At 41.2% G+C, this 12,734-nt stretch overlaps 1 pseudogene; it reads left to right on the forward strand.

The window, feature by feature from the left end:
• Positions 1 to 2,714: 2,714 nt before the first annotated feature.
• On the forward strand, positions 2,715 to 8,704 carry LOC110197706 (polyribonucleotide 5'-hydroxyl-kinase Clp1-like; annotated as a pseudogene).
• Positions 8,705 to 12,734: the final 4,030 nt, after the last annotated feature.

Below are 12,734 nucleotides of genomic sequence, written 5' to 3' on the forward strand. Positions count from 1 at the left end.
CAATGCAAATCAAAACGACTCTGAGGTACCACAACATGCCTATCAGATTGGCTAACATGACAAAACAGGAAAGTGATAAACGTTGGAGAAGATGTGGGAAAATTGGAACACTAATGCATTGTTGGTGGAGTTGTAAACTAATCTAATCATTCTGGAGAACAAATTTGGAACTATGCCAAAAGGGCTATAAAATAGTGCATACCCTTTAATGCAGCAATATCACTTCTAGGACTATATCCCAAAGAGATCATACAAATGGGAAAAGGACCCACGTGTAAAAAACATTTATGGCAGCTCTTTTTGTGGTAGCAAAGAATTGGAAATTGAAGGGAAGCCCATCAATTGGGGAATGACTGAACAAGTCGTGGCATATGAATGTAATGGAATACTATTGTTCCATAAGAAATGATGAGCAGGTAGACTCAGAAAAACCTGGAAAGACTTACATGAACTGATGCTAAGTGAAGTGAGCAGAACCAGGACAACATTGTACACAATTAACAGCAACATTGTGCCATGACCAACTTTGATAGACTTAGCTCCTCTCAGCAATGCAATGATTTAAGACAATTCCAAAAGACTAAAGATGGAAAAAGTTATCCATATGCAGAGAAAGAACTATGGAGTCTGAATGCAGACCGAAGCATACTATTGCTCTTTTTTTGTTGTCTCTTTTTTCTTTCTCATGATTATTCCCTTTGGTTCTGATTCTTCTTTACAACATGACTAATGTGAAAATATGTTTAATATCATTGCACACATATAGCATATATCAGATTGCATGCCATCTTGGGGAGGGGGTAGGGGAGGGAGGGGGGAAATTTAGCAATCAAAATCTTGTAAAAGTGAATGTTGAAAACTAAAAATAAATCAACAAATAAATTTTTAAAAAAATAAGGTAGAGGAAGGGGTAGAAGGATGGAAATGTCTAATAGGCAGCTGGTGATGGCCCAGAATATCATGGGCCTCCCATTCTCATTTCCTATTTGCAGTTACATGAATAAAAATAAATTCCTTTTTTCTGGAAAAAAAAATTAAGTATCTACTAAGTGCCAGGCACTGTGCTCAGTGCTGGGGATACATAAAAAGGCAAAAGACAGTCCCTGCCCTCAAAGAGTTCACAATCTAATACTAGTACAACAAGCAAACAACTATATACACACAAGTTATATACAGGACAAATAAATAATCAAGAGAATGAAAGTACTAGATTTAAAAGGGGTTGGGAAAGGCTTCCTATAGATGATAGAACTTTATTTGAGACTTAAAGGAAGCCAAGGAATCCAGGAGGCAGAGATGAGGAGGCACAATCTCTTAATAAGATGGGTCCTGAAATGATTAAATTGTATGGCTGTGTTATAGATACTGAAAACCATAGAGGGCTGGACAGTAGATGAGTAGATGCAGAGTACAAGACTGAAGAGCTTACTGATACATTCTGAAAGACCTGGAGAAAGAAAGAGCAATGTGAATTAGCACCAAGCAATATGAGGTCACTCGGGAATTGTTCTGTGAATTATGTGACCCATTTGATGAGTCAAACATTCCTGATACACTGCCAGGAGAACCTAGGAGCCAATCTGGAGACCAGCTTCTGAGGAGGAATAATTGTTTAGAAAGGTTAGAATTCACCTTAGTGAAGAAAGAAAGCATTCCCACAGAAAAAAATGAGAGTCACATTTAAATCTAAAAGTGATGCTTCTCATCAGGGAAGGCTTAAACCAAACCTCCTGTTTCATCTATTGGACCTTATTAGGGATCTTTTTAAGACAGGGACCATGTTCTCTAAAAGAATTAATCATGGGAAGTTTGAATCAGCTGGGTATTAGACATATTCTTGGAAGGCAACAGAATCATAAAAGAAAGCTAGATTGATAGAGGGCCTTAAAGAAAGATCTTTCGCATCTATGCAGGGACTAAAGGCTGCATGGCATAAAACAAGGCACTGCTGTTAATGCTGCTCATCCTTTGCTTCAGAGGGTGATGTCTTGACTCACATGTGAATTGGATTGAAGTGAGGCAGAGGTATACAAAGTCATCACCCTCACTCTTTTCCAGAGCCATCAAAGTCCAGTGGCAGGGCAAAAGTTAGGAAGACTGGCAATGGCCTGGGAAAGCACTCCACAGTGCTTGCAAGCTTCAGCCACCTTCATGGTCATTGGAACAAATTGTTCTCCTCTGCCCATTCTGCCAGAGGAAATCTTCACACACTCAAGATTTATAAAAAAGTAAAGGGTTCCTAATACGCCTTTATAAAGTCATGCTAGAGATCTTGTTCAAGGGTCAGACTAAGTATTTGGAGTAGGCCAATTGAATTTCAGTGATTTTAGGGTGGGATGCTGTGGGGAAACCCTTTGAATTGTTACTATAGAACAAAGCAAATATTTTTACAAAACCTAGAGATGCAAAATGGTGGAGGTGCAAATGCTTTCCGACTTTATAGTTGACTAGGTTGCCATGGAGAGAAATTAATACAGAGATGGGCAGTAATACCTAAAAAAAAATATGTGTACACTCAGACTGCAGCAAACACTTAGAGATCTGAGACAAACCTGAGTTATAACTGCACAGTATTGGTCTTCAGACATATCTGCCACTTACCAGTTAGCCAAACTGAGGCAAACACCAACAGAGGTGGAAGACCATAGTACTTCTGTAAAACAAAAAAGTCTCAACCTTTAGTAATCCAAAAAACATCTTCTTGAGTTAGGGCCATGGTAGGAAAGCAAGGAAGCCATACTACAGGTACAGATTTGAAGGCAGAAACCAACAGAGGTGGGGGTGTGAGATTAAACTCCTTGGAAAGGTAAAGGACCAAAGAAAAAGAGGCCATGATGGTCTGATATAAGAACATCACCATCTAGCAACTTTGGATATAACCAGAGAAGCAGATCTATCTTCTACTATAATTATGATGGCCATATATATATTGGACATACCAGTAAAGAAAATCCAGTCTTAGTACTGTAGAAGCTAAAACCTTCTGATCCAGAATTAGAAAAAGAGATAGGACCAGGGGAAAAGTTTACCTGGATCCCAAGAACAGTGGTAATGACTTGATCATCAATTCTGCACAGATTCATTATATCTGAACTCATAGGACCCCCTACAGAGATGATGACAAAGGTTAAAAATGAGGCCTATACTGCTGTCCTTAACAGTGCCTCTCAAGTGACTATTACATTCCAATTTTCCTATCAGAGACATCCAAGGAAAATACCTTTACAATCTTTGAAAGCATTTAGACTTGTTGGAGTGAGTGATAAAGATTACTCATCTAGGATACATCAAAGTGAACCTGAGGTTCTCCAAATAGACTTGGTATCAACAGGTAAGCAGACACTGAGGCTCTGGTCTAGTCAGAACCAGGAACTCTCAGTCAAACATCAATTAATCAGAAAGAATTACAGCGCATACGAAATACTAGGAGGCCCATGAATACTAGGTAGCCTGTTAAGAGTACTACAAGAAAAGAGAGACAAAGAGTGATAGAAATAAGTGATAGGTAGTCAAAATCAGGAGTGGATCCTGAAGCATTTTGCTGTGATTGCCTACTACCAAAAATGTGCAAGTATCAGTTGCAGAAGAAGCAGCTTAATCAGAAGACAAGTATATTCTTTCTGCATGGGTGGTAAGTGGGATGTGCCCAAGATTCAAGACCACTGAAGGCTGATCTAGTAAAATTCCTTTATCTCTGATAGAAGAATTCAGAAACTATCTGAGGGGCCTATTTATCAACACATTATTGTGGAATCTATCAAATACTATGCCACACCCATGGTGGAGGTACTAAAGAAGAATGGAAAGATACAAATGTATATAGACTATGGGACTTCAAACAAAATAACTCAAATGGACTACTATTCTATGCCATGGGTTTAAGATACCTTGGGCTCTTTGCTAGGTAGCCAGTAGTTCTTAGTTCTGGATTTATCTAGTGGATAGTATCACAATCCTATGACCATGGAAGAAAAAGCAAAGACCACCTTCATTTCCCTTTACCAATTTAAGCATACGCTCTAAGGCAGCTTGGAGGCATCTACCACTCTCCAATAGCTTATGGGGAAAACAATTAGAGACATAGATTATCTGTCATTATTTGTAGAAGAACAAGAACTGGAAGAACAAGAGAGAAGGGAACAGTAAAAGAAGAATTAAAGGAACTATCACAAAAAAGACTTCCCAGGAACAAGATCTCCAGAAGGAAGTGGCTGCTCTAATGGTAGCATTACCGTATGTCACAAAGCACAGGGTGTCCCACCGGTAAGAGATATGAGTGGCAGCCCTAGGTTTGTGAAGTACAAATATCTAATCGGAGGCTAATCCTTCCCAGTTCCAGCACATATTAGCCACAAGTGGCTAGCTGGGGCATATGAAGTGTTCAAGGAGTTCTAGTACCTCTGATGTGAAAGCCTGCTGAGCACTTTGGTGTCCATTTGTCACCTAACTCTCAACTGTAGGTCTAAGAAGCTGTAACATTCACAGTGGCCACACCTGGTAAAAACCATATCAGCAGAGAGGCTAAACCAGGTTAAGGCCTTAAACTTGTCAGTGAGTTAGGGGGATATCTACCCCCAAGCATGTGAAGAGGTCCCATGGTAGAATGAGTGGATAAGAACAATTTCTTCCAACAGCCACAAAGCAGGCACTGTGAAGTACTTAGAGCAGGGGTGGGGAACCTTCAGCCTCGAGGCCACACTTGGTCTTCTAAGTCCTTGGGTACAGCCTTTTGACTGAGTCCAAGTTTTACAGAACAGATCCTTTCATTAAGGAGATTTGTTCTGGGAAGTCTGGATTCAAACTTCCACATACCACATGTGCCCTTGAGGCTGTAGGTTCCCTACCTCTGGCTTAGAACTTGGTCAAACATCAAAGGTGCCAAGGTCACCCACTACATCCCAGGCCACCACCAGTCAACTTTTGTCTGGCCACCGGACTTGGATGACTCTGTAAGAGAAAGTGAGGCTGCTGACTCCACCTCACTGAAATCTAAATCACACGCAAATCAAGACATCACACTGTGACGTCACCGATCATCTTCAAAAACAAAGGATGGACAACAACAAGAACAATATCTCTGTTACATCCAGGGTGTGTATGGGTGTGTGTATGCATATTAAGGCTCTTTGCCTATAGGTTCTTCTGTTTATGGAAATTTGTATTTACCTGTGGGGTATGATATTATCATTTATCACCTAGATTCTGGAATTCCCTATCAGATCAGTGCTTTCTCCTCCCCACTTTGCACCTCATACTAAAAAGGATTTGGAAGTTGCTGCATTTTCTTTGTTTATTATCGGATGTGGGACATATATGACCATGCAAGGTGGGGTAATCAGAAGGCAGACATCATATATAAATTCTTCCAGCTTTGACTGCAAAGGTAGGACATGGGGAAGGAGGGGGTCAAACTGCTGCCTCTTCTTCAGTCTCTTCCCCTTAAAATATAGAAGGAAGTAGGGTGGGTGCATTAGTGAGCATCCCAATAGTTCTGAATGCTGTCCCACTGCTACCACATTCTACCAGTGTCCCAAAAGAGTCAGTAGGAAATCTAGCATCTAGAAATCAGACTTCAATCCTGCCCAGAGACACTTCTTCCTCCATGCTGCAAAATGGATGATCTAATTTCACTCTTCTAGCTTTCTCTTCCTAGAAGCCTCCACAGCTAAGTTCAAAGAGATGTCATCAAAATGGTGAAGTACGCCAAAGCATGACCCCGTAGGAACTCTATCTAGGGGTCCTGGGGACTCTGGAACATATGATTAGTTTGGAATTTGCATTAAATATGAATCAAAAGACAGAATGAAAACAAAAAGATTTATTAGGAGGGTCTTATAATAGTCAAGATGGTTGGTAATGAAGGTCTGTACTAGGGTAGTAGTAGTAGTGGAAATGAAAAGGTGGGGAATGATTCAACAGATAGAAAAAGGGAGAACTAGCAAGCATTGCCTAGGAAAGAAGAGGAAACTTTCAAACATGAGACTAGGCCAACAATAATGACACAATGAAATAGTGAAGTCAGAAAGAGAAGCAAATTTGAGGAGGGGATAACAAGTCTAGTTTTAGACATGTTAAATATGAGGTTTAGATGTGACATCGGTTCAACCAACAGTTATTGAGTAGCTACTGTTCACTGAGCTATCAAATAGCTATTAAGTTCATCAGGATATTATGGTAGATGCAGGGGATAAAAGAAAAGATAGATGAGATGCAGGTCCTATTCTCCAGGAGCTGAAAATTCAATAGGAGAAAGAGGATGGATTCAAAGAAAATGTTAAGAAAAATATGAGGTAATGTTTGTTAAGGCTAACTGGCTATTTCATGAAGCACAGTGTACTCTCACTTGGATGGGGATTATTAGAGAGGGTCAGGAAATTCTTCATGGTGGACGTGATACCTTAATTAATCCTTGTAGCAAGGGAAAGACTTCAGTGATAGATTCAGGGGTGTCCATTCCAGGACAAAGATGGGAGAATCACAAAGAAGCAAGAGGTAGGATATGAGTAAGGAACAATCCAGTTTGGCTGGAATATAATGTCCTTGAAGGGGAGATAAGGTAGAGTATGAAATTTGATAACCATTCTCAGACATGGGCCAATGCATTGCTTTGTTCCCTTGTTGGAAGGGATGACTTCTCCTTCATGTGAAGGTGTTAGAACAGAGCTGGCCTTGGATCTGGGAAGACTTTGGTTCAAGTTCTCCATGTGGGCCACATACAGGCCACGTAGCCCTGTGCAGGTCACTTTAACTCTCAGTTCTCTAGACAATCATTGATAGTTATTATTTTAGACTAACATTCTGCCACGGAAGAATGAAATCAAGTGCTACCACATTCTACTGCAGGGGCCTCCAAAGTTTGATCCCACATGTCAGTATTGTATAATTCTATACTCACCCTCCTATAAATTGAGTATGAATGTATGACCAAGTCTTTTTTAAAAAGAAAATCATACATACACATACACAGAGTTCTGTAGAATGGATTCATCTTTGGGGAGAATTTTGAAAACTAGCCAATTTGGGTAGTGTTACCTCCTGGAGGGCAGGAACCTTATTCTTGTCTGTGCACCCCCAGGGCCTGACGCAAGGCTTTGCCCATAATAAGTCCTTAATAAATACTTGGTGGATTAAACTGAATGAAAATGAACTTTTGAGCAATCTACTCAGTGTTAGGAGAATAATCATGCCAATTCCTTAAATACTCAGCAGGGAAACAGAAACATCAAGGTATTTCAGAAGGGACATGAGCAGGCTCTAACACATCGCAACCAAGGAATTAGACAGGAGAAATGGTATAAGGATGTCATCAAAAATATATGAACAGGAAATGCTTGGTGCATTGCCTCTTCGGGCTTCCTCTGCCTCGTGGAAGGGCCCAAGAGGGCTCTAATTTCTAGTGCAGCTCCCAAAACAGTGCCCACACAGAAGATAAGGAGGCAGAGGAATCCAACAATGAAAAGAAGCCACTAGCTAAGGACAAGTTAGAATCGGAGACAGAACTGTATTCTGAAGTGGAGGTCTCCCAATCAGCCCAGCTGGAACTACTGGCTGGCATGGCAGAGATCTATGGCACAGAACTAACTTGAAACAAAAAGATTCATTTTAGATGCAGGTGCCAAAGTGGCTGTCTTCACTTGTCATGCCTGAGCACAACAGCCTACTTCAGCTGAGTGGGCACACTAAGATGGCTTATGTCTCCAAAGATACTCCCAAGCTATTTTATCATAACACTCACACAGCCCTGGAACAAATGAGACTGCAAACAGAGCATGAGGAAGAAGAATGAGGTCTTCGAGCAATGGTAATTGGCCTTATATATGTGGGAAAGTGCACAGTGTGCCACCTGTTACTCAATTACACTGTGCAACTAGGCCGGTGACTCACCTATGTGGAGCTGGATATTAGCCAAGACTCTGTGTCCATTCCTGGAACTATGGGAGCCCTTTACATTGAGCAACTCACTGATGTAGAGGAAGGTTTCTGTATCCAGGACCCACTGACTGGTCTATCATTTTGGCTTCACCATGCCTGGTACCAACATTAAGCTTTACAATAAGATTACATTATGTTATGCTTTGCAGACATCTTCAATAAACACTATGAGGCGAACCACGGAGCCTCTTTCAGTGGCTGCGTCATTAGCACCTGTGGGTGGGTCAAAGATTCTGGCTACCAGGCCCTAGTGGTACTTTTGAGGTGGATGTGGTGGTAGTACTGGACCAGAATGACTGTACAACACGCTGAAGTGCAACTTGTTCCACTCTGTGCTCACTGTTCTACCCCTACCCCAAGTCAGGAGGAGTGGCTGAGCATTCGAAGGATTTCTCCCAGGAATATAGTAATGTGCATATCTGTGAGTATTACTGTGGCTTCTAAGGCTGTTTCTATCCCCATGCCTGTAAAGTCAAATTCCCCGATGTGAAAATCTACACGGTGAGGGCTCCCACCTTCCCAGACTCATGTCTCCCTTTGGGAATGTCACTGGAAAACAATCAGCTGAAACTAGTACCAGACACCTCAGGGAAAGACATGGTGCACCACTTCTTGAGTGTCAGCACAGCCAAGGGCATTGAGGAGAACAACTCTGAGACCAGTGTGGATCTGGAGCACCAGGTCTTTTTACTGTGCTCTCTCTCTGGCCTCTCGCTCACTGTCTAAGAAATGCCTCCTCATCGTGGACATCCACTTCATGGATCTCAAGTAGGGATTTCTGCATGCATCAGAGGGACCCTCCACATATCTCTACCAGGGCAGGCAGATGGGAGGGCTCAGGTGGTTGTAAGCCCTTGTGACCAGAACGCCTGGGTAAAACTGGTTTAGTAGGAAACAGGCCACCTTTGAGGACTAACGGTAACCTATTCTTTGAAATTGTATTTTCCTCTTGGTTCCTGACAGGTCACCTGGCCTCAGAGTAGATCTGGGCTTCCAACTGGGATTTTCAAAGACCCTGGAAAACACTGGTGCTATTTCCGTGTTGCTAGGTAATCCAATTATTTTCTTCCTTTTGGCTTTTTATCCTTAACTTATATTTCATACACTTTCCTTCTGTCTTTGCCCATGGTGGAAGTACAAATTGAAGGACATCTTTCAGGAGAATTTAAGTTTTTCAAAAAGATTTTTCTAGTTTCAATAAATATTTTTGCAGCCTTTTGCAATATATATGAATATATATGTACATATGCATATATATATATATATATATATATATATATATATATATATTATATATACATAGATAGATATTACAGTAAAAGATGATGGGCTTCTCATATGATGAGAGAGGTAAGCGTTGGACAGTCCACGTGCTCTATCATATTCTTATAACAGTGAGACAAAGCAAGGAAGGCCCCTATCACAATGAGTGGACTCTTCATGGAAAACTTATGAAAGGACACAGATGAGAGTTATACAAAATGAGAAGGTACAAATGGATTATAATTTCTATAATTGGCAAGAATACCTACATCTGTGAAATTACAGATCTACTGCAATGTTGGAGAATTTGGGGAAAAATACAGGGAGAGTTAAAGAAAAAAGAAAAAATGAGTCAGTGGCACTTTAAGTATTTCAAGCACCCCACATTTCTTTAGAAACACCCTACAATGCTCATCATTTTGATACTCCATGAATACCACACATTTTTTGCTTCATCATGCTACCTGACACTCTGTCTTTGATGTATGGTCTCCCGGGTGGGAAGTGAGGCTTGCCTGTCTAAAATGAGTAAAGAATATTGGCACAAACTAACATCTATTCACTGCCTATCACTGCAAGTGACATCTGGGTAATCTTTTTTATGATACTTCCTGCATCTAAGTTATCATCAACAATATGCTGCAGCCTACTCATACCCAAAAGGTGCTTTATCATTGCCCTTTGGGTCACCCATAATTTGGATTCTTTGAAAACCGTGGTGGTCCACGGTGCATGGTCAAACAGCATCACTGCACGACTACTGATGTTTACAAATAAGATGTTTTGTGTGTGTGCACATGTGTGTGAGTAGCTTTTTGAAACCTGTATGATTTGCCCAAAGTAATCCAATCTGTTCTCTTTGTCATATTTAGGACTGGGTCCATCTACCTGTAAATCTATAATGTCTGTCCAGGGCTCTGGGATATACTCACGTATAATGGGATGATCTTGCAAAGAAGATTGAGAAGAAGTATTCTGGGAGGTAAAAAGACAACCACAACAAAGAAGTACCATGAAAATCCATGGAAAAGAGAGTATCCAGAGAAATTTGGTGCTTAACAACAATTGTAAAGGAGAAAGGGGACTAAGAAATGACCATTTTATTTGACAATTAAGAAATCATTATCAACCTCAAAATAGCCATTTCAGATGAAGACCAGATATATAGGGGGCAAGAAACAGTAGAACTACAGAGAGCTTTGCCTTACAATTCAATTGGGAAAAGAGAGATATAGGACAAGAGCTTGAAGGAAAGGCAGGGTCAAGTGAAAGTTTTTAATTATGGGAGAGATCTGGGCATATTTTTAGGCTTTTTCATCATATGCTATCCTAGATGGTCATCAATATGTTGACACCCTCCAGGGATGGAGAAGCAGTGTAGCACAGTGGACAGAGATTCAGGCAGACCTGGGCTCAAGTCTTGACTCCAACACTTACTAGATGGGTGACTTTGGGCCAGTCACTTAAGCCCTCAGTGCTCCAGGCTGCTCTCTCAGGCTTTACATAATAAATGAGGTGCCAATTTGCATTGGTGAAGGGAATTTCCAGCGTGAATTCCCCACCGGGATTAAGTCACAGGCCCAAATCTCAGATACCCATCCCAAGGGGTTCCATTTACATTTAATAAATATTTCTTATCTATGCGAAGTTTTATGTGCATTCCGTAGGTTAGCTTATAAACTCTCATCTCTCGTATTCCATAGTGTCAGAAAATGTTATGGACACTATCACGTCTCATTATTTTGTCGACTACTAAAACACAGGTAACTTTGAGGTTACAGCAGCTAACTACACGTGTGTGTGCATGTATCACATTAAATTTTGCAAAGCACTGAAGTATCTTCAGAACCATCAAAGAAATATTGTTGAGATTAGTAAAGTTTTAATGTTAGGTGTATTTTAGCTTTTTTTTAAAAATGATTACAGTATTTGTAGAGTGTATGACTTGTGCTGTTCCACAGATTTCATGCCCTTTATAGCCTACGAATCATGGAATAGCACAATCTCTGAAAAATCAACATTGTAGGTCACCCACAGAGCACTGACAAGTGAGGAAGATGTTGGGCAAAAACAGGTTGTACCACATTAACACTGATGACCTTAACATAAGAAAGAGGCATAAAAAATGTTATGCAGAAAATGTAGGATCAGAAAAGGTACTAAGCCAGTCTTGTGAAAGTGAGAGAAAATAAAAAGAAAATTCAAGGACTTCATTGGTACCCACGAAATATTGAAAGACCTAGAAGGCCTCCAAAATATTGGCTACATCTCCTCTGGAAGATTTATGGGAGTCCAGAGAGTACAGGATCTAGTGGAGACAGAATAAGTCAGCCTAAAAGCATTTATCAAATGCCTACTATTTGTCAGGTACTTTACTAAGTGCTGGACTTTTTTAAGGCAAATATGATCTTTCCCTTAAGAAGCTGATATTCTAATGAGGAGGGAGGATAACAGCATGCAAACTACATACATATAAAACATGCAGAGTAGATGAATTTAGTCTGAGAGAGGAAGACATTAGCAGCTGAGGGGATGGAGGAGGATCTAGAAAGGCCTCTTGTACAAGGTGAGATTTCAACTGAGTCTTGAAGGAAGCTAGAATGAAGAAGGAAAGGTGAAGGGACAGTCAGTGCAAAGACATAGAGATGAAAAATGGGGTGCTGGTTTTGAGGAACTGCAAATAGGGCAGTGTAAATGAATCAGAGAGTGCATGGAAGGAAGTGAGGTGTGGAATGGTAGGAAAGGGTCAGGTTATTAAGAGCTTCAAATGCCAATAAGATACTGGAGGCAGCCACTGTAGCTCACTGAGCAAGAGGTGGAGGGGTGGGGAGAGGTGACACACAGTCAGACCAATGCTTTAGGAAAATCACCTCAGCAGCTGAGTGGAGAAGAGAGCAAAGTGGCTAGAGACATGTCATAGAGAAACCAGTTAGAAAACAATTGCAGGAAAAAGCTTAATAAATGTCTTGCACCAACCTCTCCTTTCATCCAGCTATATCCAGGCTGGACAAAAAGACTGTCAGAATCCTATGGAAGCTCTGAGTGTAAACAAAGCAAGGGAGGAAGCAGGCAAAGCAAGTAAGTTGCACAAACGCAGAGCAGATGGGGCCAGGTGGGTGCTCAGGCAATGTTCGGGGAGCCACACCCAACTCACAGTAACAGATGGGTCCAGAACAGCACCCTGGAGGAAAAGAGTCCAGGCAGAGCAGCCAGCAAGCCACAGCAGGCAAAAGGGCCCCAGCAGCACTGGGAAAGCAGAGCACAAGGGGTTTTGCAGTAGGCCTGCTGCCAGCACAATCAACCACATCTCACTGATCCAATCCAATAAACATTTCTTAAGCTCCTATATGTGCCAAGGACAGGGTCACAGCAAGGGATAGAATCAACTCCAGGTTTGAGACTATACAAGAAAGAGTTAGGCAAGGCTCCAAGGCCAAAACCTAAGAAGAGCCATCAGGAGATTCAGCCAAAGCCCAGAAATTCCTGTAGAAGGCTGGACCTTCTCTTACTCATTCCAACCTAAACTAAACAGGGCCTTC

This window comes from Phascolarctos cinereus, unplaced genomic scaffold (genome assembly GCF_003287225.1).
Source record: "Phascolarctos cinereus isolate Bilbo 61053 unplaced genomic scaffold, phaCin_HiC Scaffold_8;HRSCAF=390, whole genome shotgun sequence".
In the NCBI taxonomy this organism is placed as follows: domain Eukaryota; kingdom Metazoa; phylum Chordata; class Mammalia; order Diprotodontia; family Phascolarctidae; genus Phascolarctos; species Phascolarctos cinereus.